The following is a 27709-nucleotide window of genomic DNA, read 5'->3' on the forward strand; positions in this document are numbered from 1 at the left end:
ATATATATATATATATATATATATATATATATATATATATATATATATATATATATATAATAGAGTTTTTTTAGGGGAACATATTCAGAATAGTAGTGATATATCTATTTATGTGTAAATGTTTGTTTAGGGGGGTCCTTATCATAATGGTCAAGGGTTCTAAACAAGCATTGGAGGCTTGTGGTCTATTATGCAACATGGAACAAAGTCTAGAGGGATAGTTTTGAGATAGTTTGGGGATGAAATATAATTTTTCGAAGGATAATTTTGAGATGACCACTTGGTTTAGGTTCCACGGGTTTCTCCCGGTCTCACTCATATTGTCTTTCGGGTCGAAACTTAATACGCAATGTACCCGAGGATTTAGATTTCTAGAAGTGGAATTAGTCCCTATAATTTCTATGTAACTTATAAACAAATCAATTAGGAAGATAATTTGTCTTTTATGTTCAAGCATTCGATTGTTATTTACATGTTAAATACATAAGAAGTATCAAGGAAGACACACAAATGCACAATGGATCAATAAAATGAGAAGTCAAGAAAACATACCGTACCAGTGGGCGCGAGGTGGGCGGTCGACCGCCTGTCAAGTCCCCACTGGAACGTGGCAGTGGGCACATGGTGGGTGGTCGACCTCCTGCCAAGGCCCCACTGGAACGTGATTGTGAAGAAGGAATCACTTCGGGAAAGTTCCGAGAATGCACAGATTTAAGTCCAAACAATTTCATGCTCATATGAACAATAAAAGGGATTTAAGTGCATGGAAAATCTTAGGAAATCACATTATAATGATACTAACAAGGGACACGGGAGACACTTAATGAGATATCATAAGGATCACACACCCCATTCTCCCCCTTCTTAACTAAAGCTACGCCCCCACAATTTTCCTCCATGCAAACTTATGCAAGTACTTATCAAGCTTTTAGTAGATTAATTATCAAAGTAATTGGTCAATTATGATTAGGGAAAGTGAGATATTATATGTCGAATAAAATTACCAATTACAAGTTCCAAAATACTTTATCAAATAACAGATATCCTAATAACGTATGTTTGATCAAATAGTCTAAGCAACAATATGCAGTTCCTAACTTGGTCTAAATCAATTAGGAACATACGCTTAAGCAAATAAACAAGTATGATAATCAAAGAGTGATAAGCAACAAAGCAGGTAAAAGCATGCAAGGACATCACAAATTTCTAGGGCAAGTATGTGGAATGAAGAGTTAGTGCGTTGTACCCTTACCTTGACATGATAAGCGAAGGGGGAAATTATTTAAATTAATGAGGGATAAAGTGAGGGGAGGTTATGTGATGACAGGCAGGCTCACAATCTCACCGCGCGTCCTAAGATTCCTGAATCCTATGTTCCTAAATACCTAGAGTTCAAGCCTAATGTCCTAAAGTTTGGTCTTAAGAGTCTTATCCTAAGGTCAAACTTAGGCTCTGATACCAACTGTAACACCCCGAAATTTTGAAACTTTCAAAACTTATATAATAAAGGTAAATTCTCATTAAATCCCAAAATAGAGTATTACTAAACATAAGGGTGCGGGGTGCTATGCCACATCTGAGCTGGGGAACTCAGATGCACAGGCTAAACTAACTAATTATCCACGATACATCTTTGAGGCACGCAGGCCATAAAGGAAAACTATCTATCTACTCCAAGCTCTTCTAGCGCGCTCTGGGGACTAATCACTTGTGCCTGAAAGCCAAATATATCTGTTCAGCGAATGATGCCGGTAACCCACTCCAACACGTTGAAATACAGTATAGATAGATATATATAGATATACGAAAATCATTTTGAAGCATGAAGATATATACTTAAGAGACACTAGTTTTAAAACCGGGAATAGACTCAGCAAGTAGGGACAAGCACATCAAACAATGATAAATAGTTAAGTAGAGATAACAACATAAGGAATACGCATCTAAGGTCACAGAACACTTTTCAATTCAAACACATCGTCATTCAATCATCATTCATATCACATAATCGTTGATGGCGCCACGGGACCAATCGCATGCCCCGAACATGATGGTTAATGCTTATAGAATTAACACGGCCCCGCAGCACCCTACCTCAGTACCGTGGTATGAGGGGAGTTGATCGCAACCAACTCTTTAAGAACCGCTGACGAACTCAACGTCGGACCATGATCCGACACACCGCTGACGCGCACAGTCGGTGGACCGCGATCCCCTTTACAAGGGGGGGACTTACGACCCTACACACCGTTGATGCGTACAGCCGGTGGACCGTAGCGGATCAAGCCCGACACACCGCTGAGCTAAACTCAGTCGGTGGGCAAAGATCCTCGGAGACTACGGCCCTACACACCGCTGTCCCATCACTCGGTGGATCGCAACCAGCCATAGCCCTACACACAGCCTAATTACTCAGGTCGGTGGACTACAGCCTTCTCGGCTTGTTGGCCCTACACACCGCCTGGCGCGTCCAGGTCGGTGGGTCATATCACCGAGGCCCATGTGGACCTGTAGTCCAAGAAGTGAATCAATTCGGCCTTTAGCCAACTTCTGAGCCTTAGCTCAGGAACAATCCATTTGGCCTTCAGCCACTTCCGAACCTTTAGTCCGGGAACAAACCATTCGACCTTCAGTCGACTTCCGAACCTTAGTGCGGGAACAATCCATTCGGCCTTCAGCCAACTTCCGAACCTTAGTCCAGGAATCACCTAATTGGTCTGTAACCAAAATGGGGGATCATGCAACACATAACACATAAGAGCACGTAGTAGCACATTGGGTGGGAAAGACATATAAATAAACTTACGTGTGATCATTCACATACTAAGAATAGTCCTAAGGGTTCATGTAATTCCTAAAACTTATTTAACCTACCAATGGTACCCGAAACATCAAGCTAAACAAACGCACGACAAACGTGGTCCGTTGGGACACCATGGGGAAGTGGGGAACATTAAACGGGGAAGCCAAAGACTTGGGGTGGGGTACGGACCAACGGGTAGCCGGTGGGTGGGGGTCACCCACCGCCTGCCCACCGGAGGACACTGTTCCGGGCAGCGGGTTGCCGGCGGGCAGGCGGCTGCCCGGTGGCTGCCCGCTGCTGGGCGGTGTCCTTCAGGCAGCGGGTAGGTGGCGGGTCCCCCTACCCCCACCAACCCCCCACTGACTCTTTTCTCATATATTCATCCCGGGAACCTTTGTAGAACTCGAAACCATGCTTAGACACTTTTAAACGCAATTAGCGACACCACGTAGGCAATTAACGGATCAAAAGCAAGAATCACGTAGAACTCATCCTATTACGACTCCAAAATATAAACAACACCTGAACATGCGAATTCCCACCCAAATATATATCAAGAACATCCCAACACAAATTCCCAATCCAACCTAGAGCTCTAATCCCACCCAAATCATCAAGATCATATTTTATCTTTAACATCAAGAAATATCAAGATTCGTCAAGAACTATCACATCAATATCAAGAACTTCCTTTCAACATCAAGATCATCAAGATCATCAAGTTTATCAAGAATGCACATAAATCCTCTTATCAATCATCAAGAACATATCACAATTAACATAGAAGAATTCATCAAGACACAAGAATATAGAGGGAGACCAAGGAAGAGATTATAGCGAAGAAAATAGGTTTTGTTGAGACATGGGTTACCTCTTAGCCTTAATTAATCCTCCCTTGGCTATTAACGTTCTTCCCTAAAATTTCCATCCGATTGACCTCCCTAGGCATGGTGGTTGGGAATCCCTTTGGAACTCTTGTGTGATGATATCTATTGTGGTGTGACTTCTAGGTGTCTCCTATGTCCTTATATATATATATATATATATATATATATATATATATATATATATATATATATATATATATATATATATATATATATATATATATATATATACATACATACATATATACATACATACATATATATATACATATATATATATATATACATATATATATATATATACATATATATATATATATATATACATACATATATATATATATACATATATATATATATACATACATATATATATATATATACATACATACATATATATATATACATACATACATATATATATATATATATATATATATATATATATATATATATATATATATATATATATATATATATATATATATATATATATATATATATATATATATATCTAGGATTCCTAATTAGGGTTTGAATGATATGGGTTTACTAATTATATTCCTTATAAGACTAAGGGTTTGGTTTAGGGATAAGGGTCCATGGTCCATGGTGGGCCATATTAATTAATTAAAGGGAATCCTAATCATAATCTGAATAGTAAAGGCCTACTTTCTTCATTCCTAATAGATAATTAGGTCTATGACTCCTAATTAGAATCTGATTAGTAAAAAGGTTTACTCCCTTTATTCCTAATAGGCTTAAGACTCTAGTTTAGGCAAGGGTCCACAATCCATGGTGGACCACATTAATTAATTAAAGGGAATCCTAACCAAAATATATCCCTTTTTAATTATTATTAATGGAATTAATTAAATAATTAATACGGGATTGAAGGCCGTAACACGGGGTGTTACATTATGAAAGATTCATATTTCCGTCCAAGATTGGCAAGTAAAGAGTATACTTTTGTTTTGTCAAGTACTGGGTTCCCTATGGCTGCAAGACTATCGCAAATAATTTTGAACTTTCTTAAATATTCTGCCAAAGACTGATTTGGATCTTTTCTGAGATATGTGAGTTGGTTGCCGAAGATTAAATTCACGTTCTTGGGAATAAGGATAATGAAAGCCTATAAGAGATGTTTAGGAACCATACCATTATCCAAAGCCTACTTGACCATCGTGGTGACGGACAGACCCACATCATCTAGAAGTGTTGATAGAATGTCGCGAGAATTCTGTCTAGGCCTGGTGACGTGCTGTAGGTATACGTGGGGTGGAAAGAAGTTTGGGAAAAGAGATTCCCGGAGTTGTCGTTCTTCATGAAGCTTTCTTTTGAATAAAAGGGAAAAGGTGAATGGTTTTCAAAATTAAAGGGATATGCACTACAATTGGTGACAATTCTCTATCCCTTGACTTGTTAAGCCCTATGTTTTAATTCTAAAGTTTGGAAATCTTGATTGTTTTGCACATGCTTAATTGGCTTTACTTTATCGCGAAGGATTAGTTTTCAAGCTCACACAAGTCCCGTAAAAATCCTAAAGTGTGGAAAGGGACAAGCACTTTTGTTGAGACCTTAACTTTCCTTGTCTACCTATGTTTTAAAGAACATCGAGGGCGATGTTTGGTTTAAAGTGTGGAAAGGGAAGCACTTTGTGCTTAAATAACTCTTGTTGTTTAATTGATTCATTGGTGCTTGATTGACGAGTGTGTTGGATTTGGAGAGTGCATAGTTGTTCATATCATGTGATAAATGTGATAGTGATGTGCCCGTACGAAAATATTTACTCTTGAAATATCTTTTGGAAGTCTTTCCCTTTACACCCAAGTTAGGAATTGCATAGATAAGCCATTTAGGTTTACATTGGATGCATGCTTGTATAAATTCACCTCTTATCTTGCTTAGACCTTAGTAAGCGATCTCTCGAAGTGGGAGTGTGTACTCTCTAATCTTGGAAAGATAAGAGAAGAAAGGTCGGGAATGAACCTAATCTTGGTAAGGTATGGGGCAAAAGGTGAAGCCTTGTGGTGAGAAGTGTGAGAAAAATTCCCTAATCCCAAAAGAAAAGAATGAGTTAAGAAGTAGGGGAATGACGTTGAGAAAAAGGCAAAGACCAAAAATAAATGGCCATCTCGTGAGATAAGAAAAGAGGTAAGCCATCTAGCTAGGACTTGGGGCAATTCCATTGCACTGTCTTCGAAAAAAAGTAGAGCTCTAAGTAAAGTCGGTTGTCCTAATGGCGATGTCTTAGGAGATGAGAAAAAAACAGAGCAAAAAGAGGGAGCCATTGCCTATGTCGGGATCACAAAAGACTTCCTCGGGTTAAAACATAGAGATCTATGCCGTGGGGAGTCGATCTTTGGCATAAGGGTGGATGTGTGTAACACCCCAATTTTTATATCCAAATTTTCTTTAAAATTTTTTTTCTTAATTTACAATTTACTAAACTCATAGCGGAAGCATTAACTAATCAAAAGAAAATGGGTGTTACCGCCACACTCAGGTATTTCTCTATACCCAAACGCTAAGGCTAAATTTACAATTTACAATAAACAACTCAAGATATATACTAGTACAAAAAACAACTAACAATTCAATTGTCTAACTAATAAATGATATCTCTAGCTGGTTCGCTCATTCTCATGCCCAATGCTCATGCAAGAGTTCCTGCAAAAACAATTAAAGAATAGAAAACAAAGAAACACACAAATTCAGCATTAAGCTTGTAAGATCTACTTCACCCCGTAAAACATTTTTGCACATAGCATGTAACATACAGGAGAAGATAGTTTACATCTAGAATGACCCCTTAATACATTTTTATTCTCATTAATAATACCAAATCAGTATTTCTCACAATAGGAATTTTAGGAACCATTCAAAAGTAATATATATTTTTGCAATATGGAGGAACACCAATTTCAATACAATGGGCAGGGTCTTGTTTCATCAAGCCCTAGTGAACAGTAATCACCATACTGAACACTACACAAAATCTCATTCAATCTCAAGTAATGGGCAGGGTCTTAATTATTTAAGCCCTAGTGAACAGTAATTCTCTTTACTGAACACTACTCAAAAATCCCATTTAAATCAACCAAATAATGGGCAGGGTCTTATTCGATAAGCCCTAGTGAACATTACTCACTGTACTGAACACTACGCAAAATTCCCATTTAAAGTGGAACAGAACTAATACCTTAAGTGTGCACACCCCCAATGGGTTTCCAAGCCCAATAGGTAGTAACGAGTCCTAGTAGCCAGGATACGTTTCTACTGACTACTACTCAACAGGGTAAATACCCTAGTGGTAGACTCCGCTAACCACTCCTCAAAATACAACAGGACTAAAAGTCCTAGTGAGACAGGATATGTTTTCACTGCTCACTCCACAAAACATCAGAGATTTTTTAAGCTCCCTAGTGAGTCGGTATATTCAACCGCTCACTCCACAACAAACTGGGTCATAACCCAAGTATCCAGAATTTCACAACAGGATACTACACAAGTCTTAAAATCAATTGTCTTTATCCTCAATCTTTATAAAAGTGATAACATTACTGATATTTCTCAAGCAAACAAATTCTCAACACCTCAAATAAGGAACCAACAGAAATTTTCAGAAGGTATGACCTATATTGCAAAATTTATAGAAATATATTGGTAACACATTTTCAGATGAAATTTTCCAGATACAAGGTACAGTGAGTCTAGATTATACACAAAAAGTTTCAAATCAATCCAAGATTTAAAAGTATTTTTCCCGAATTATTTCCCAACACTGCGCCAGACAGAAATTGAACTGGCAGTACACTGCCTCAACTTTACGAAATTTTTCTGGAAAAACTGAAACATATTTTTAACCAAAACTTTTTACAAACATCAAATATAAAAAGTCTAGGTTCTCCATAAAAAATTTCAAGAAAAAAGAAGTTCAGGAAGCAATTTTCACGAATTTTTCTTTCCAGCTGCGCCAGTCAGAATTTTCTCAGGCAGTGATCAAATTGTGTAAAATTTATCCTTTTTAATCACCAAAGAATCACAATATCACATGTGCAGGGATTTCAAAACATCTAAACTCATATATCAACTCACATAATATAATCAAATAACTTACAACACTAAATATCATCAATTTTTCAAAATCACGAATCACATAAACAATTAGAAAAATCAATTTTTGATTTGGGGTAAAAGGATTTTAGTGAACATAAATCTTACCTCGAACCAGAATCAACAAAATCCTTGAATGAAATCCTACGATGAACAGAGCCAGATGATAACAGAAGAAGACCGACGACAAAGCCAGCGATGACAAAAAAAGACCTATGTATATTTTTCTCTTTAATTTTGTGTTCGGTGATATTGGGAAAAAGGAAAACGATGAGAGTATTGACTAATGATTATGATGAAGGGGAGGATTTAATGAATCAGCTACTGATGAGGATGGGAACAATTAGACTCCTACTTAAATACTTAACTAATAGCTTATATTATAAATAATAATTCTAGTTGTAGGAGACTACAATACTTAAAAACTTAATATAATATTAATATACATATTAGCCTACTAGTACTTAACATATATACATACGTAACACATATATAAATAAATAATTATTAGCCATAATACACCGTTTAGAAATAAAAGAGTAGCAGTATTAGACTAGTTTAAATAGTTTTGGGTCACATAAAATAATATAATTTCAGACCGTATAGTAAAAATATTTTATTTAACATAATATCTATTTTATAAAATTTTATTTAGAATAATAATATTTATAACAAAATACTCAAATAACCGGGGTATCACAATGTGTGTGACAACCAACGCTTAAGTCGGGACCACAAAAAGTTTCCCCGGGGTTAAAACACGGAGCTCCGTTCCGGAGGAAATTGGACCTTGGCTTAAGGTTGGTGAGTGGACCATGCCAAACCATTCACTTATTTACTTGTAAAGGACCTTGGCGGTATAAGAATGGGGTCGGTTGGTTTGTACACATCGTTCCCACTAGTGTGGCTCGGCTATAGGCGTTTGTAAGATAAGAGGTGAATACCAATTTTGGATTGCATGCTTCACGAATGGTGTGAGCGGGTATCCCTTTTTTAGTTTTCATTCTATCTTTTAGGAGTATGAGGCTTCCTTAGTATATTCCTTGAGTAGCTTTAGTATGGGTGCATGGCTAGCATATTTATTACATGATATGAGGGACTTCACCCCCTCTGTTTGAGTGACACTTATCTTGATTGACCTTTGGATGAATTAAGTTATCATTGGGTTGGGGTTAAGTGTATCTTTGACACTTAAGTGATCATTGGTTTGATTGAAACTTGCTTGAGGGCAAGTGATTTGTAGCAAAAATGAGATGTGAGCTCGGGTGTGTTATGTCGTCCTCAGGGGATTGGTGATTATGGCACGCAATATGCAATCACAATAAACTAGGCACTAGCATAAGGAAATCAACAAGAAGCTAAGCAAACTACAAGTTTAAGGAAATGATAACACTAACACATATACACAAAGACGAAATAAAGAAATAGGACTCAAGCACGGGAGCATTATCATCTAGATGCTTTAACATCCTAAACGATTAGGCAGAACAAGTAACCAAGGAATCAAGCGGGAATGCACGTAGGTGTCCTAGTCTATGAACCATTCTCGTGATTAATAAACAAGGATTAGAAGAAGGAATTGCCCCAATTTCATGGTGAATCAATTCCAAGTCCATCAAGCACACAAAGCATCTAAAGCCCCCAATTTCCCCTATTTTCGTAGGAAGAAATCGGGTCTATGCAAGGGGTGGCTTGGATTCATCACCCAACTCTCGTTGAGGCAAGGAATCTTCCAAATTAAAAAACAAGCTAATGAATGTGTACATCAAACATTAACAAGATATAAATATAATACCTTCACAAACACATGAACCCTAGGTTGGAGTTCTTCCCCTTTTTTGCAATAATCACAAATCAAGCATCAAGATAGATAATACAACCCTAACTGGAATGTGTGCTTCAATTGTAACTGTTGCAGAGTCAGGGATAAAGCAGATCAACTGGTAATGGAAGGAACACGATCCTCTGACAACTGTTATGTACTGACTAATGAAAATGCTTGTCACCTATCAAAATCAGATGAATCAAAACTTTGGCATAGACGACTGGGTCACATAAACTACAGAGACATGGATAAAATGATCAAATTGGATGTTGTGCGAGGGATACCTAAGATCAGAATAGAACAAGAAGGGATTTGTGGTGCATGTGCCATTGGGAAACAAATAAGAACTCCTCACAAAGCAGTAAAAGTTATTACTACCGAGAGATGCCTAGAACTGGTTCATATAGACCTTGTGGGACCAACACAAACTGAAAGCATTAGTGGAAAGAAATACATATTTGTGTGTGTAGATGACTTCTCTCGGTTCAGCTAGGTATATTTCCTAAGAGAAAAATCTGAAGACTTCAATGCTTTTAGAACCTTGTGCATAAGGGTTCAAAAAGAAAAGAACGAGCCTATAATAAAAATTCAAAGACTAAGAAGTGATCATGGTAAAGAGTTTGAAAACTCTTTCTATTCAGATTTCTGCTCCGAAAATGGTATAGCCCATGAATTCTCAGCTCCCAGAACAGCTCAATAGAATGGTGTGGTGGAAAGAAAGAATCGAACCTTGCAGGAAATGGCTAGAGTTATGCTACATGCATCTCATCTACCACAACGTTTCTGGGCTGAAGCAGTACACACTGCATGTCATACAGTAAATAGAGTCTACCTGAGACCAGGTACGTCCAAAACGCCATATGAGATCTGGAAGGAGAAGAAACCGAACTTGAAGTATTTTCATGTGTTTGGGACAAAGTGTTATGTGCTGATCGATAGGGAACAAAGGGGGAAGTTTGAACCTAAGAGTGATGAGGGCATCTTCCTGGGGTACTCTCCAAACAGTCGAGCAAATCGAGTCTACAACAAAAGAACTCAATCTGTAATGGAATCAGTAAATGTTGTTATAGATGACTATCCTGACGAATCTGTAGAAGCATCAGTAACTGAACCAGAGACAGAACCTCCTCTTAGTGATTAGACACAGCTGAGGACACCAGATCCAAAACTCAATATTCATCCGATGATGATCAAGAAAGTTCTGAACAGGAGACGTCTCTCGTCGATAATGTGGGTAAGAACAAGCCCACCAGAACTCATAAAAATCATCCTTCAGACAACATTATTGGCAATCCAACAGATGGGATGAACACCAGAAGTCGGATGAGAAACAATCTGATAGAAATATCCGGATCAGCCTGCTATACCTCAAAAATTGAACCAAAAAGTGTAAAAGAAGCTTTACAGGATGATTTGTGGATCAAGGCTATGCAAGAGGAGCTGCACCAATTTGACCGGAATCATGTCTGGGATCTGGTTCCAAGACCTAATCGTGTCAACATAATCGGAACAAAGTGGATCTTCAAAAATAAAACTGATGAAGCTGGAAATATTGCAAGGAACAAAGCTCGGTTAGTTTCTCAAGGATACACTCACATAGAGGGAATTGACTATGATGAAACGTTTGCTCCTGTGCCAAGGTTAAAGTCGATCAGAATTTTGTTGGCAGTCGCAGGCATACTGGGATTCACACTGTTTCAGATGGATGTTAAGACAACGTTTTTGAATGGGTACCTGCATGAAGATATCTATGTGGCTCAACCGAAAGGATTTGAAGATCCAGACCATCCATCTCATGTCTACAAGCTTAGAAAAGCCCTCTATGGTCTCAAACAAGCTCCAAGGGCATGGTACGAACGACTGACACAGTATCTGCTACACCATGGGTATAAGCGAGGAAGTGTTGACAAAACCCTATTCGTAAAAACCACTGGAAGTCATGTTACCATTGCTCAGATTTATGTGGATGACATTGTCTTTGGCTCTACTTTACAAAAGTACACCGATGATCTAGTAAAGGTCATGAAGGAAGAATTTGAAATGTCCATGGTTGGTCAACTGACTTATTTCCTAGGGCTGCAAGTTAAACAAAGTTCTGAAGGGTACTTTATCTCAGAGGAAAAGTACGCTAAGAATTTGGTCAAGAAGTTTGATCTAGAATCGTGTAAACCATCCAGGACACCTATTTCTACCTCCACGAAAGTATCAAAAGATGACACTGGTGCATCAGTGGATAACACGGTCTACCGAAGTCTGATAGGAAGTCTGCTGTACTTAACCGCTAGTCGACCAGACATAATGTTCAGTGTTGGAATATGTGCAAGGTATCAATCTGATCCAAAAGAATCACACCTGATAGCTGCTAAACGAATTTTGAAATATATAAAAAGAACAATTCAATATGGGCTATGGTACTCCAAGGACAGTGAACTTAGTCTGGTTGCATACTGTGATGCTGATTGGGTAGGAAATATTGATGACAGAATGAGTACTTCGAGTGGATGCTTCTTTGTTGGTAAGAACTTGGTATCGTGGCTGAGCAAGAAACAGAATTCAATTTCCTTAAGTACTGCAGAGGCAGAATATATAGCCGCTGTTAGGAATATATTGTATAAGTTTTGATGAGCCAAATGTATTTTGTAGACCCCAATTTTATTTTATTTGAGTCAGTTCTGGTTCACCAAGTATAGTGCACCACTGCCATGAAGCCTACATGAAGTCTACGAAAAAGCAGTTTGAAGGAAGAATAAATGAAAACGAGATCATAGCTTAATAGATTTAGGAAGCATCAAGTCACCAAAGGTTGAGATGGATGAGATGGTAGAAGATTTGTTGAAGCATGCCTAATGCGAGATGATCCACAGTTCAATTCTCATTAGAAGAAATTTTGGTGTAAAGATGAATTTCTATCGTGAAGTAGCAATATAAGGAGATGATGTCATCATGATAGTAATATCAGGTTATACTATCATGAAAGAACAATTTTTATCGTGATAGTTGAGAATTATCGGGTGATGACGTCACGACTATCGGGTAATGACATCACAATGTGATCAAGCTAGTGGAGAACACGTGGAGGAGATAAGTCAAAAGAATTTAAGTCTTGGATTATATCAATTGGTTACCCAGTTGAGATGGAAGAAGCCTTGCTAAACAAAGCAAATGGTCCACAGTTTAATTCCCGCCTGAAGTGATTTTATGATTTCATAATATTGGTTCATGATATATAATAGAACGTGATACATGGTCCATGATACAAGGTGGAACATGATATATATATGGTCCATGATACAAGGTGGAACATGATAGCTAGCTCATGATATGAAATGGAACATGATATATATGGTCCATGATACAAGGTGGAACATGATACATGGTCCATGATACAAGGTGGAACATGATAGCTAGAACATGATATGAAATGGAACATGATATATATAGTCCATGATACAAGGTGGAACATGATATACTATTGGGACATGACTTCATCAAAAGGAGCTATGACATCATGATAGAATTAGACAGAAACATTTTTTGAAGCTCTGTTTCTGCAGAAGAAGTCGAAGGAGAAGAAGAAGCTGATATACGAAGGAGATCTTTTTAATACTCAAGCAAGAATCAGCAGACAAATTATTTGATCAACTTGGCACATCAGATCAATAATTCAACAAAAGTCATGCCAGAGAAATTCAAATTTGGAGGCTACCCATGCCAAGGAAAAAGCTTTGTCAGATTAAAGAGGAGCAACGGCAAATTTATTTAAATCTTCTGACAGACGGCGAAATGATTTTTGCAGACCAAGTTGGCAAAATTATTTGATCAACTACAATTCAAAATGGACGATCGAGATTGAAAGTTGATCAACGGGCAAATAGCTTTCATCTGCTATAAATTGCCCAAGCAGACTTGAAGACAAGCACGACTTGAACAAGAAAATTATCCAATCAATCATCAAGTGATATATTGAGCTATACACGATCAAATTCAAGTCTGAGTGAGAGAAAAATCTTTGTATTTCATTGTAAATCTTCTACTGAGTGTAGAAAAGGGGTAGAGTAACTAGGGAGAGTGAAAAACCCAGTTGGAGTGTAGCTTTGTGCGTAGCACTCGGTTGTAACGGGCAGAGTAACAAGGGGAGCTTGTGAAAACCCGGTGAGAGCGTAGCTTTGTGCGTAGTTCTCGTGGTGTAGGAGTACAGCTTGGTGCGAAGTACTCGGGAAGGCGGAGTAACAAGAGGAGCTTGCGAAAAACCTTGGTGGAGTGTAGCTTTGTGCGAAGCACTCGGAGAAGTGTCGTTGGGCACTTATTCACTATTGTATCTGGTTGATCGAAGAATAGTGAATTTCCTCCTTGAAGTGAAAGGAGAAGAGTGGACTAGGAGGATTACACCACCTCTGAACCACTATAAATCTCTCTCTCTATTTACTTACTGCTCATATATATTTCGTGCATGCCTATATTATCTGTGAACTAACCTGTTACGGTTTATTGCGTATCTTTATCTGTCTGGGTTTGATAGTTCCCTCGTTTGCATGCAAGTGAAATTTTATATACATCATCCTACATCTATATCAAGTGTTTCTAACGTGATGCATGTATAGAATCTCTCTTGAGCACGACACAATTTAAAGCATAACACTTTGCCGTTACAATTCCGCTGTGCACACTCTAAGTTGTTATACTTGTTTATGCTTGTTACTTAGAGTTGAAGTTACAAAGTGTTGTTTGCAGAAGAAGTTTGAAAAAGTTAGAGAAGTCTATTCACCCCCCCCCCCCCCCTCTAGACTTCTCACCACCCTTTCGAGACCAACAAGTGGTATCAGAGCGGTTGTCTATTTGAGTCATTTCTTGACTGCTAGACAGATCTCGAAAAACTTCAAGATGAAGAGAGATATGGTTCTTGCTCAAAATTTGCTTTTCTCACTTGATAAATTTGATGATTGGAAAATACGTATGCAGGTGCACTTATCTGCTTTAAATGATGAAATGTGGGAAGTCATCACAAATGGCCCTATCCAAATTATGGAAGCTAATACCGCTACCCCACGAGATCCAAATGCTCCACGATATATTCCAAAGCCAAAAATGGAGTGGACAAATGAAGACAGAGGACGAAATAACTTGGACAATATTGCCAAGGACATTTTGTTCAAAACAGTCGATGACACCATATTCCCAAAGATTCGAAAGTGCACCACGGCAAAAGAAATATGGGATACTCTCATAAGTATCGGTGAAGGCGACGAACAAGAAAAAGACAACAAACTAACCATCGTCATGAAGAGGTTCGAAGATTTCAAAATGCTACCGAACGAAAGCATCACCGACATGGAAGCTCGATTGATCAAAATACTTGGAGAAATCACGGATCTGGGAAAGACCATTACCCAGAAAGAAATATCGCTCAAAGTGTTACGCGGACTACCTACAAATTGGGATATGAAGGTGACCGCAATGCGCGATCATAGAGATCTAAGGACATTATCTACAGATAAACTCTTTAGTGATCTAAAGGCGTATGAGTTCGAGATGAAGACACGAGTTGAAGAAGAACGCGATGAACGAACATCCGCATTAATGGCCGATCAACCGTCTACATCAAGGTCAGTCGTAAATAATGACTTTTTATCTGACGAACAATTTTCCTTATTTGTTAGGAAATTCAAGAAATTCATGCGAAAGAACAAAGGATCACCACAAGGAAATTCTTTTCGAGAGAATAGAAGATCAAGAAGGGAAACGGTCGAAGATAACACAAATGTGTGTTACAATTGTAGAAAGCCTGGACATTTTATGGCTGAATGTCCACATCCCAAGGTGAACAAAAATTCGAATACTTCTAACTCTCCACAGGTTGAGTACAAGTCGAAAGAGAAGAAATTCAAAAAGGACAAACGGAAGGCACTAATAAGCGATCCGCTAGAAGCAAGCGAATCCGAAGAATCATCTAGTGACGAGAGTGATTCATCACAAGAAGATACGGCGCTACTATGTCTAATGGGCAAAACATCCGAACATGAGGAATGCTATATGGCGCGTGAAACCGACGAAGAGGTATCTTCTAGTTCTTTTAGTTCCTTTAGTTCCGTTGACACCTCTTTCGAGACTCAAAAATCTTTTCAAAGTCTTATGGAAGATTGTCAAAAAGTCATGGCCACTCATACTCAAATCAAAGAGCGCAATAATACGTTAATTCTTGAAAAGGAAGAAATGTCACAAAAATTGCAGAATGCTCTAAATGAAATGAGTAATTTGAAAGCCGAAAATGTTCGACTTCAAGAAGAGTGCAAAGCTAGAGAGGTTAGAGAACATAACCTTCGGGAAGTAATCGCATCATTTACGCATTCATCCAAGATAATGGATAAAATGGTAAACATGCAAAAACCCGCTGGAGATAAAGCCGGACTAGGCTACGATCCATCATGTTCTAAAACCCCTCAAAAGTTGACTAATTCTACTACTACTTTAATTAATAAAGTTCCAGTGGTAAAATTTGTGAAAAGTCAACATAGCACAATGAGACAAGGAGTTGGAAACAAAATTAATGCCCAGAAAATTGTTGCAAGGCCGAATCAACACAATGATATCATGGCAAGACAACAAAATTTTAAAAGGCAAATATTTGTATCTCAAAGGAGAACCAACGAGTCTAGTGCAATAAAACCTCATAGGAATATGGGAAGAATTCCGAGAATTGGGGCTGGGAGATTATATCCCTTAGAAGAAGATTGGTCGCTTGAAATCAAACCATGGACCAAGTCCAGATTTGCTCTATTTCATAGAATCAAGCAACTATCAGCTTCCTAACCCGCACCGAATCATTATTCGAAAGTGCGTTATGATTATAAAGTTTTTAATGGTTACAAATCACCTACTCTTGGATCAGTGGGATCTAGGTGGATTTGGATGCCAAAAATTACTAACACAAAAGGACCCAAACAAGTATGGGTACCTAAAAGAAATTAATCTTTCTTGCAGGAAGTTTGGTATTTCGATAGCGGTTGCTCTCGACATATGACCGACAATAAAGCTAGTCTAGTTGAGTTCAAAAGTATCGAAGGACCAAAAGTAGTTTTCGGTGGAAACAATCGATATGGAATGACAAAAGGAACCGGCGCAATTGTGAAAAATGGTCTACGAATTGATGACGTATCTTATGTCGAAGGATTAAAATTTAACTTGTTTAGTACAAGTCAATTTTGCGACAAAGGATATCTCGTAGAATTCTACAAAAGCAAATGTCAAGTCAAAGACGAATCCACGAAAGAAGTCGTACTCGCCGGATCAAGAAAGAAAAACATGTATGTTGTAGATTGGAATACAACAAAAGATTCTGTATGCTTGATGGCAAATAATTCGAATGAAGCTAGTTGGGAATGGCACAGAAGGCTAAATCATTTGAATTTCAAAACAATCAACAAGCTTGCCAAAAGGAAGTTAGTCGAAGGACTACCCAATATTGTGTTCAAGAAAGATCAAATATGTGACGCATGCCGGAAGGGAAAACAAATCAAGTCATCATTCAAATCCAAAGCTCAAGAGTCAACATCAAGACCCTTAAGTCTACTGCACATGGATTTATTTGGTCCAGTAGACCCAGTAAGTATAAGTGGTAAGAAATACACTTTGGTTGTTGTTGATGATTTTTCTAGGTACACATGGACAATATTCATCAAGAAAAAGGATGAAGTCTTATCAAAGTTGCCAGAGCTATTAAAGCTGCTACAAGTCGAAAAAGATATGAAGATTGCAACAATTCGAACTGATCGGGGAACAGAGTTCGTAAATGGAGTAATTCAATCTTACTGCAATTCACAAGGAATTTTACATCAATTATCTGCCGCACGAACGCCGCAACAAAATGGTGTAGCTGAAAGAAGAAATCGAACACTGAAGGAAGCCGCACGAGTCATGATATCAGCCGCCGGACTACCAAAGAGATTTTGGGCAGAAGCAATCAATACGGCGTGCTATACTCAAAATCGAAGTCTAATCCACAAGTCTTATAACAAAACACCATATGAATTATGGAAAGGGAGAAAACCCAATCTCACCTACTTTCATACATTTGGTTGTAAATGTTTTGTACTTGTTAATGGAAAGTCCCAACTAAAGACTTTTGACGAACGTGCAAACGAAGGAACATTCTTGGGATATTCATCCACCAGCAAGGCATATAGAATATTCAACAAATCAACCATGGTGGTAGAAGAATCGATTCACGTTGTGTTTGATGAGAATCACGACAAAAATGGCAAAGAAGGTGAAGGTAATCGTGATTCAATTATTACTAACGATATGTTGGAAGATAATGTGTTGCCGGAAGTAGAAGAATCAAGTGATATGGGTACTCACCAAATTGAGGCAATATCCAATGTGATACCCGAAATGTCACGCACACCTACAACCGAAGTTGCACCCGAAATAGAAGGAACTCCAGTAGATGAACCCGAAGATGCACCCGTCAACAATTCACAACAAGTGGAATCACAACAAGTATTCCAACAAGAAGGAAACTCTGAGAATCCAACAAGTTTCCAACCAAATCGAAAATGGCTAAGAAGTCACACACATGACTTAGTCATTGGAAATCCAAGTGACGGAGTAAAGACGCGATCATCTACTAGGAATCAACAACAAGATGCAATGTTCTCATGCTTTCTATCACAACTGGAGCCAAAGGAAATTGACGAAGCATTAGCCGATCCAAGTTGGATAGATGCCATGCAAGAGGAATTAGATCAATTCAAGCGCAATGACGTATGGAAACTTGTTCCAAGACCAACGCACCAAAATGTAATCGGCACCAAATGGGTCTTTAGGAACAAAGCGAACGAAGATGGCGTGATTGTTAGGAATAAAGCAAGATTAGTCGCAAAGGGGTATTCACAAGAAGAAGGCATTGATTTTGATGAGACATTCGCCCCTGTCGCACGACTCGAAGCAATCCGGATATTCCTAGCATACGCAGCGCACAAGAATTTCATCGTATATCAAATGGACATAAAGAGTGCATTTCTAAATGGCTTACTTGAAGAAGAAGTTTACGTCGAACAACCACCCGGTTTTGAGGTAAAAGACGTTGGTGATCAAGTCTACAAATTAAAGAAGGCATTGTATGGGTTAAAACAAGCTCCGCGAGCTTGGTACGACACCTTGTCAATGTTCTTAATTAGTTGTGGATTCACCAAAGGTCTAGTCGATAAAACCCTCTTTAGAATTCAAGAAAATAATCACATTTTATTAGTACAAATTTATGTTGATGATATTATCTTTGGAAGTACTGATAAATCTTTATGTGAGAAATTTTCCAAGCTCATGCAAAACAGGTTCGAGATGAGTATGATGGGAGAACTAAATTACTTTTTGGGACTGCAAGTCAAGCAACTTGAAGAAGGAATTTTCATAAATCAAGCCAAGTATACAAGAGATATTATCAAGAAGTTTGGCATAGATGGAAAATCCTCAGTCAAAATTCCCATGAGTACATCTCAAAAATTGGATAAAGATGATGAAGGAAAAGACGTCGACCAAACGATGTATCGAGGGATGATTGGATCGTTACTATACTTAACCGCAAGCAGACCAGACATATCCTACTCGGTTGGCGTATGTGCAAGATTCCAATCAAAGCCCAGAGAAAGTCATCTGATTGCAACCAAGAAGATAATTCGATATCTCAAAGGAACAATCAATGTGGGATTATGGTATCCCAAAGAAGGTGATTTTACACTAACTGGTTATTCAGATGCAGATTTTGCAGGGTGTAAAATAGACCGAAAAAGTACCTCAGGGACATGCCAGTTCTTAGGGGGAAGATTGGTCTCTTGGTTCAGCAAGAAACAAAACTCCATAGCTACGAGCACTGCCAAGGCCGAATATATTGCAGCTGGGAGTTGTTGTGCACAAATTTTGTGGATGAAGCAACAATTGTTGGATTATGGGATTAAATGCGAAAATGTTAGTATTTTATGTGATAATACTAGCGCAATTGCAATAACCCAAAATCCTGTGCTCCACTCGCGAACCAAACACATCGACATCCGACATCACTTCATACGAGACCACGTCAAGAAGAAAGATTTGAAGATCGATCATGTTCCCACAGAAAATCAAATTGCCGACATTCTCACAAAACCGTTGTGTGAATCTCGTTTTGCAACTCTAAGGCACGAAATGGGAATGATCGAAATGAGCTAAGTATTTCGAAACTTTTAAATTTGAAAAATTTATGTACGTGATTTGCATGAAATTGCATGAAATTTGTTACCTATGTGTTCAACGTGATTTAATTTAATTAATGTGTTACAATTTATTTGTGTACATGTTAGTAATTTTATCTTACGAACTTAGGTACGTAGAAATTGGTTATTTGTTTTTAATTGCTAAAAGGGATATAAAAGTTAGGGGGAATGCATCATGATAGTGGTGAGATTATATGACTTAGGGGGAATGACCTACTGCTAAGCTATGCTAAAAGTTAATAACAGTGCATGCAAATTGAGTTGTCAGTCTGAATGGTCATCAGCTTTAATTTTAATTTTCACCTGCTTAAGTCAAATTGATGTGATTCTTTTTAAAATTAAATGTATCTAGCATCATTTTTGATCTTATCTGTTTAAATTGATTTTATTGGTCGATCAATTTTAATTCTCAGATTTATCAGATGTCGAAATTAAATTGTTAGCATGAAAAGATTTATTGCCCTAACAATTTTGTGTCGAAGAAATTTTTGCTCCATGAACATCTACAGGTGGCAGCGAATTAAAGCTTAATTTTTGGCGCTATGTACCCACAAATGGAGTATTAAAATCTGAGTTGGCAAATTTAAATCAGTGAAAGTTCGAAGTTGCCCTCAATTGTTCTACAATCTCTTTCTATCCACTAAAGGGCAAAATGGTAATTTTGCTAGGCATTTATTTTGCCTCCAGGAGACAAAGAAGAAAGAAGTCCATCTTCTTCTTCCTCCCTCTCTCACCGCCGGCGCATGCAAGAAGAAGAAGCAAAACTTGAAAATCTCTCAATTCAATCAAACCCATCCCAAATTTCCCACAAAAATCCATTCTACACCCAAATACCCATTACCCACCCTCACCATTGTCCTTGAAACCTCTCACAACCAAAAACCCATTTCCTTCTACCCTTTTTTTTTCGGATTGCCGAAACCCCTACCCGAAACCCATCTCAAAATTCCCTAATTTTTGTTCTATCAAGATGGAAGGAGCTCAAAACCCAATTGGAGCAGAAGGATCTAGGAAACTCACTCGGGTGATTCGAGGGATGATCATGGACCTTGAGGACTACAACAAGTTCATCCAAAACCAAGACTTGGGGGTAAAAATCTTAACCTCTCTTGAAAGTAGTGGGTTATTGAAATTTTGCTCTTTCAAGTATGATGGTTTCTATTTGAATGAAGTAGTAGAATTTTATAGACACGCATTTGTCGAACATGGTGTTATAAATTCTACTGTTGGAGGAGTTGTGTTAAAAATTGAGTTAGATGATGTGAGAACTCATTTTGGATTGGAGGAAAAATTGTTGAAAGTTGAAGATCACGGCTTTGATTTAAATGATTTTTGGAGTGAAATTAGACACGAAACCGCACAAGTCGAGACGTGTACTAATGGCTTTAAGGTTATGTTGAAGCACGAATATGGAATGCTACTTGATATAGTGCATAAAACTATTGAGTGCATATTCTAGTAGGAATTATTTTACTAAGAAAAATTTGCCTTTGATGCATGCCATTGTGAATGTTGTTGCCGTAGATTGGGGACGGTTTATATATGGCCGAATAGTTGATCAAATTGGCCTAGCGAAACCATTGGTGAATGGATGGTTTCCTAATGATATTGGATACGGTTTTGTTGTTGGGGAGTTGTTGAAGTTGAAAGGTGTTGCCCTATCCAAATCAAAACCCATACAAAACCAAAATTACCTTTTTCGAACCCCAATCCCAGTTGATACTTCCCTAGCCAATATCCGAAAACGAAAACCGGCAAATGCATCAACCCATTCCTTAGCCAAAAAGCCTCCTTCTAACCGAGCTACTAGTCACGGGGAATCCAATACTCATGGAAGGGGTAGTGATGATGCTTGTAGCAATCAATTTGTTACCATACCCATACCCGTAACCCACACCCCAAACCCGAATGAAGAAGAGAGAATTCCAAGTAAAGTTGGGAGTGTAGATGACATTCCAACTTATGGGGCAAGTAGTGAGTTGTTGAAGGAGTATGAACGTGTGAAAGTTTAGAGAAATTAGAGACTAAGTGATCATAATTCGGTTGCTACAACAATAGGACCGGATACTCTAGAGTTGGAGGAATTTGCTCTACAATGGATTGGAACAAGAAATCTTGCTACCGCAACTAGGCTTTCGGTGATTAATGAGTGCTTTGTTAAGAAAGTTGCCATTAGTCGGGGCAAGGAAGTGGCTCAAGAAGTTCCCGAAAATGCTGTTGAGACAATATATGGATTTGCTCGTGATGATATTGCCCGAGCATTGGTTATTTCTAGAGAAGAAGTGCACGGCACACATGGGGAAGCATCACATTTGAAGGAGACCGAAGGTGGAAGCTTGCAAGAATTAGACCTATTTCCTTCGAATATAGGGGATGACAACCTTAGTTTTGATGCTATTTCACCCCACACGGCTACGGATGTGACAAATTCGGTGAATGAAAATTTAGAAGCAAATGTTGATGATGAAAGCCGAATGGAGGAACAAGAAAATGTGCTACAAATTGAAGTGTCACCTTTGCCACTAAGCCGTGCCGAACCGATTCATATTGCCACTGCCGAACCATTCATTCCCACTCATGATGAGCCCTTGTGTCTTGAAGATACACCACATGTGGAAGCACCGGAGCCGGATAACACCACACTGCCGAGACATCCACATGAGACACACAAGGAGGTACATTCTACTCCCATTGATATTAATGCTTTGAAAGAAAACATTATTGGGGATGTACGAAAAGAAATTCAAGAGTTGAGAAGAGATGTTTTTCAAGAGTTTGAGAAAGTCCAAAATCAATTTGGTAATGTTGATACCAAATTAGATGACTTTCACAAGCAAGCATATGAAAGGGCCGAATCCTTGTTACTTGGACAAGGATCAATCCAAGGTGATATGGCCACAATGTCTACTAAGCAAGAAGAGCGTAATGGGGAAGTCTTGAAGATGTTCCTTGACTTAGGAAAGAAAGGAACGGAGTGTGAATCGAGGCTACGATTGGTAGAGAACCAATTGAAGGCTCTACTACATCAAGTTGGCGTGAACAATGATCTTTTAATTGGAGTCCAAAAGAGCCAAGACAAAGCTTCGGCGAGTTTCCAACATTATGTGGATGCTGCCGAAAAGGGGGAAAGAGCTAGAGGAGCTCCAAGTCATTTGGTGAACCATTTGATTGGATCGTCGTCACAACGGCCACTAGTTGAGCTTGTTAGACCTCCAGGAGCACCAAGAGGAGTAACACCCACACCGAGAGCTCAAGGCCGAGGAAAAAGGAGAATAATGGATTATTTGGTGACCCCTCAAAGCATGGATTTTCCTAGCCAACAAGAATGCCAAAGATCAACACCTTCAAGATCAATTTATGAAGAAAACAAGATGAAGCTTATACGAGAGTTGGAGACATTCTTTGGGCACACAAGCAACGAAATGGTGGATGGAAGATCATTTGAAGAATGTGTTGCTTGGTACCAAGCCGGAGTGTTACGGGGTGACAATGTTCAAGAAGCTTATGGAAATTATGTTACCGAGCAAGTCACCGCACCATACCAACTCGAAGGAAAGAAACGAGACTTCAAGGAATTAAGGACACACGTGAATGCCTTAATTGGCAAGAGGTAAAATTTTGAAGCCTCAATTTTTGGTGTACATAATAGCTAGCTTGTTCGAATTATGCTTTTTGGAACATTATATAAATTGCTAGCATATGGTTTATTTCTTTACTTTGTCTAGTATGTTAATTGCTTTAAAGTCTCAAGATTTTAAATTGGACTTAGTAATTGCATGTGAGGCGTATAATTGAGAAAATAAAATTGAAAGGAGGAAGAAAAATTAAAAGATAAAATTCAATACGCAACCCCGCGTTATAGTCTCAATATACGTTTAGGACCGTCCAAAATTAAAATCTCTAGGTCTTAAATGTGTTAAACCCGTCAAATGGCTAGTCGCAATAAAATTGGACAAAAAGATTATTTTTCAAAAATTTGACATCGCCAAATGACTTGGGTATAAGTTTCGGCATCATCAAAAAGGGGGAAACTGTTAGGAATATATTGTATAAGTTTTGATGAGCCAAATGTATTTTGTAGACCCTAATTTTATTTTATTTGAGTCAGTTCTGGTTCACCAAGTATAGTGCACCACTGCCATGAAGCCTACATGAAGTCTACGAAAAAGCAGTTTGAAGGAAGAATAAATGAAAACGAGATCATAGCTTAACAGATTTATGAAGCATCTAGTCATCAAAGGTTGAGATGGACGAGATGGTAGAAGACTTGTTGAAGCATGCCTAATGCGAGATGATCCATAGTTTGATTCTCATTAGAAGCAATTTTGGTGTAAAGATGAATTGCTATCGTGAAGTAGCAATATCAGGAGATGATGTCATCATGATAGTAATATCAGGTTATACTATCATGAAAGAACAATTTTTATCGTGATAGTTGAGAATTATCGGGTGATGACGTCACGACTATCGGGTAATGACATCACAATGTGATCAAGCTAGTGGAGAACACGTGGAGGAGATAAGTCAAAAGAATTTAAGTCTTGGATTGTATCAATTGGTTACCCAGTTGAGATGGAAGAAGCCTTGCCAAACAAAGCAAATGGTCCACAGTTTGATTCCTGCCCGAAGTGATTTTATGATTTCATAATATTGGTTCATGATATATAATAGAACGTGATACATGGTCCATGATACAAGGTGGAACATGATATATATATGGTCCATGATACAAGGTGGAACATGATAGCTAGCTCATGATATGAAATGGAACATGATATATATGGTCCATGATACAAGGTGGAACATGATATATATGGTCCATGATACAAGGTGGAACATGATAGCTAGAACATGATATGAAATGGAACATGATATATATAGTCCATGATACAAGGTGGAACATGATATACTATTGGGACATGACTTCATCAAAAGGAGCTATGACATCATGATAGAATTAGACAGAAACATTTTTTGAAGCTCTGTTTCTGCAGAAGAAGTCGAAGGAGAAGAAGAAGCTGATATACGAAGGAGATCTTTTTAATACTCAAGCAAGAATCAGCAGACAAATTATTTGATCAACTTGGCACATCAGATCAATAATTCAACAAAAGTCATGCCAGAGAAATTCAAATTTGGAGGCTACCCATGCCAAGGAAAAAGCTTTGTCAGATTAAAGAGGAGCAACGGCAAATTTATTTAAATCTTCTGACAGACGGCGAAATGATTTTTGCAGACCAAGTTGGCAAAATTATTTGATCAACTACAATTCAAAATGGACGATCGAGATTGAAAGTTGATCAACGGGCAAATAGCTTTCATCTGCTATAAATTGCCCAAGCAGACTTGAAGACAAGCACGACTTGAACAAGAAAATTATCCAATCAATCATCAAGTGATATATTGAGCTATACACGATCAAATTCAAGTCTGAGTGAGAGAAAAATCTTTGTATTTCATTGTAAATCTTCTACTGAGTGTAGAAAAGGGGTAGAGTAACTAGGGAGAGTGAAAAACCCAGTTGGAGTGTAGCTTTGTGCGTAGCACTCGGTTGTAACGGGCAGAGTAACAAGGGGAGCTTGTGAAAACCCGGTGAGAGCGTAGCTTTGTGCGTAGTTCTCGTGGTGTAGGAGTACAGCTTGGTGCGAAGTACTCGGGAAGGCGGAGTAACAAGAGGAGCTTGCGAAAAACCTTGGTGGAGTGTAGCTTTGTGCGAAGCACTCGGAGAAGTGTCGTTGGGCACTTATTCACTATTGTATCTGGTTGATCGAAGAATAGTGAATTTCCTCCTTGAAGTGAAAGGAGAAGAGTGGACTAGGAGGATTACACCACCTCTGAACCACTATAAATCTCTCTCTCTATTTACTTACTGCTCATATATATTTCGTGCATGCCTATATTATCTGTGAACTAACCCGTTACGGTTTATTGCGTATCTTTATCTGTCTGGGTTTGATAGTTCCCTCGTTTGCATGCAAGTGAAATTTTATATACATCATCCTACATCTATATCAAGTGTTTCTAACGTGATGCATGTATAGAATCTCTCTTGAGCACGACACAATTTAAAGCATAACACTTTGCCGTTACAATTCCGCTGTGCACACTCTAAGTTGTTATACTTGTTTATGCTTGTTACTTAGAGTTGAAGTTACAAAGTGTTGTTTGCAGAAGAAGTTTGAAAAAGTTAGAGAAGTCTATTCACCCCCCCTCTAGACTTCTCACCACCCTTTCGGGACCAACAGCCGCTGGCGGATGTTGCACTCAGTTGGTTTGGATGAAACAGATGCTTCTGGGGTTGACTAGTCAATTACTAGTCCCCGACTATTGAATTTTCAGGATTTTTAGAAATTAAACCATTAATTGAAATAGGGTTAATTACTCAATTAATCCCTTAATTGAATTTGGATTTCGGGGTGTCACATCCTCTCCCCCTTCAAAGAAGCTTCGTCCCCGAATCTTGGGTACGACGAATTAAAAGTAAACGGTGATAGAAAACAACATTGTGACAAGAGGTTCAAGAACAAACTCTTTTTGTCAAAACTCAAAAAGGATTCACAAGGATTTCAAAGCAAGAAAGAAGGCATACCAAAACAAGGATTCGCAAGAATTTAATAAACAGGTAAATTGAGCATCACGAACTCTAGCCTTAACACAAACACCGACTCCTAGTCAACCACTAAGAACTAAACAACCAACACAAAGCACCAACTACTACTAAGCTAACTAAACAACAAAGCAACAAGCAAAACGAGCACAAAAGCGAACAACAAACAACCTACAAACGGCAACAACGGCTAAGAAGATACAACTACTAAGGAAAGGCGAACAAGATAGCCACAGCTTCACACTAGAAGGACTCGCTCTCCGACTCCTCGGACTCTTCGTCATCTTCTCCTCTAAGGCTTGAACTGGCTTCAATCTGGTCCAACCTCTGGTTAACTGAAACGGACGGCATCTTCCTAAAAGCAAAGCAACTAAACCAACTACTAAAACTACAAGCTAACAACCATGGCAAACAAGAGAGAACGACTAAACGCACAACTGAGCAAACAACTACCAGCGGACCTACTAACAAAACAAGCAAGGGATGCAACAAGACTCCACAACGAAAACGGTCAGCTTGCGAAACGGAGGACAAAGCTTAAGAGATGGGTTGCAAACGAGGTTTAAGCAATAAAGGTGTTCGCCAACTAACCAGGGTTAGGGAAACAAGGGTTTAAAGTAAGGTAGTAAGATTGATAGGCTTGGTCACAACGAAGTTCAACACCAAAACCATCGATTAACAAAACGAGAGACAAGACTTAGAGATAGGTGGAGGGTTCACAAAGGTAAGATCGATAAGAAAGAAAGATAAGGTGATAGATAAAAGATTAACCAGAAGGGAAAACTAACTTTACACCGAGCCTGACTCCTGCTCAAAACTAGCCAACGATCTACTCAAAACGAGACTGCTCAGCTAAGGAACAAGCCACAAACAGAAACTGACACCACAAGAACCCTAAACTAGATCACTCGGGATCACAGAACCAAAGGAGACAAGGTACCCCCACTACTTAACTTGAGCTCGGCATCTGCTTAAACTAGATCCGACACTTCCAACAAGAGCTTCACTAAACAACTTAAGGTCTCAACTTAGAGCACTAACCTAAGCTCAACTTAGGTTCTTATGGTCCAACACTTAACATCCTAGGCTCAAACCTAGGCTCTGATACCAACTGTAACACCCACCCCCCCTAAAAACAAGCTATTTTAAAGCCTTAAACATGCAGATAACTAAACCAAACAACAATCACAGCGGAAGACTGAAAGATAGATGTATATAAATAAACTG

General features: G+C 38.5%; 1 long non-coding RNA gene across 1 annotated transcript; it reads right to left on the bottom strand.

Moving 5' to 3' along the window:
- Positions 1-6620: 6620 nt before the first annotated feature.
- On the bottom strand, positions 6621-26830 carry LOC109147949. The gene is made up of 3 exons (XR_002048736.1): positions 26819-26830; positions 25746-25747; positions 6621-6734 (listed from the first exon to the last, which is right to left on the bottom strand). It is a non-coding gene; the product is annotated as an uncharacterized LOC109147949 (long non-coding RNA).
- Between the last annotated feature and the right edge of the window lie 879 nt (positions 26831-27709).

Source organism: Ipomoea nil, unplaced genomic scaffold (genome assembly GCF_001879475.1).
Source record: "Ipomoea nil cultivar Tokyo-kokei standard unplaced genomic scaffold, Asagao_1.1 scaffold2036, whole genome shotgun sequence".
Classification (NCBI taxonomy): Eukaryota; Viridiplantae; Streptophyta; class Magnoliopsida; order Solanales; family Convolvulaceae; genus Ipomoea; species Ipomoea nil.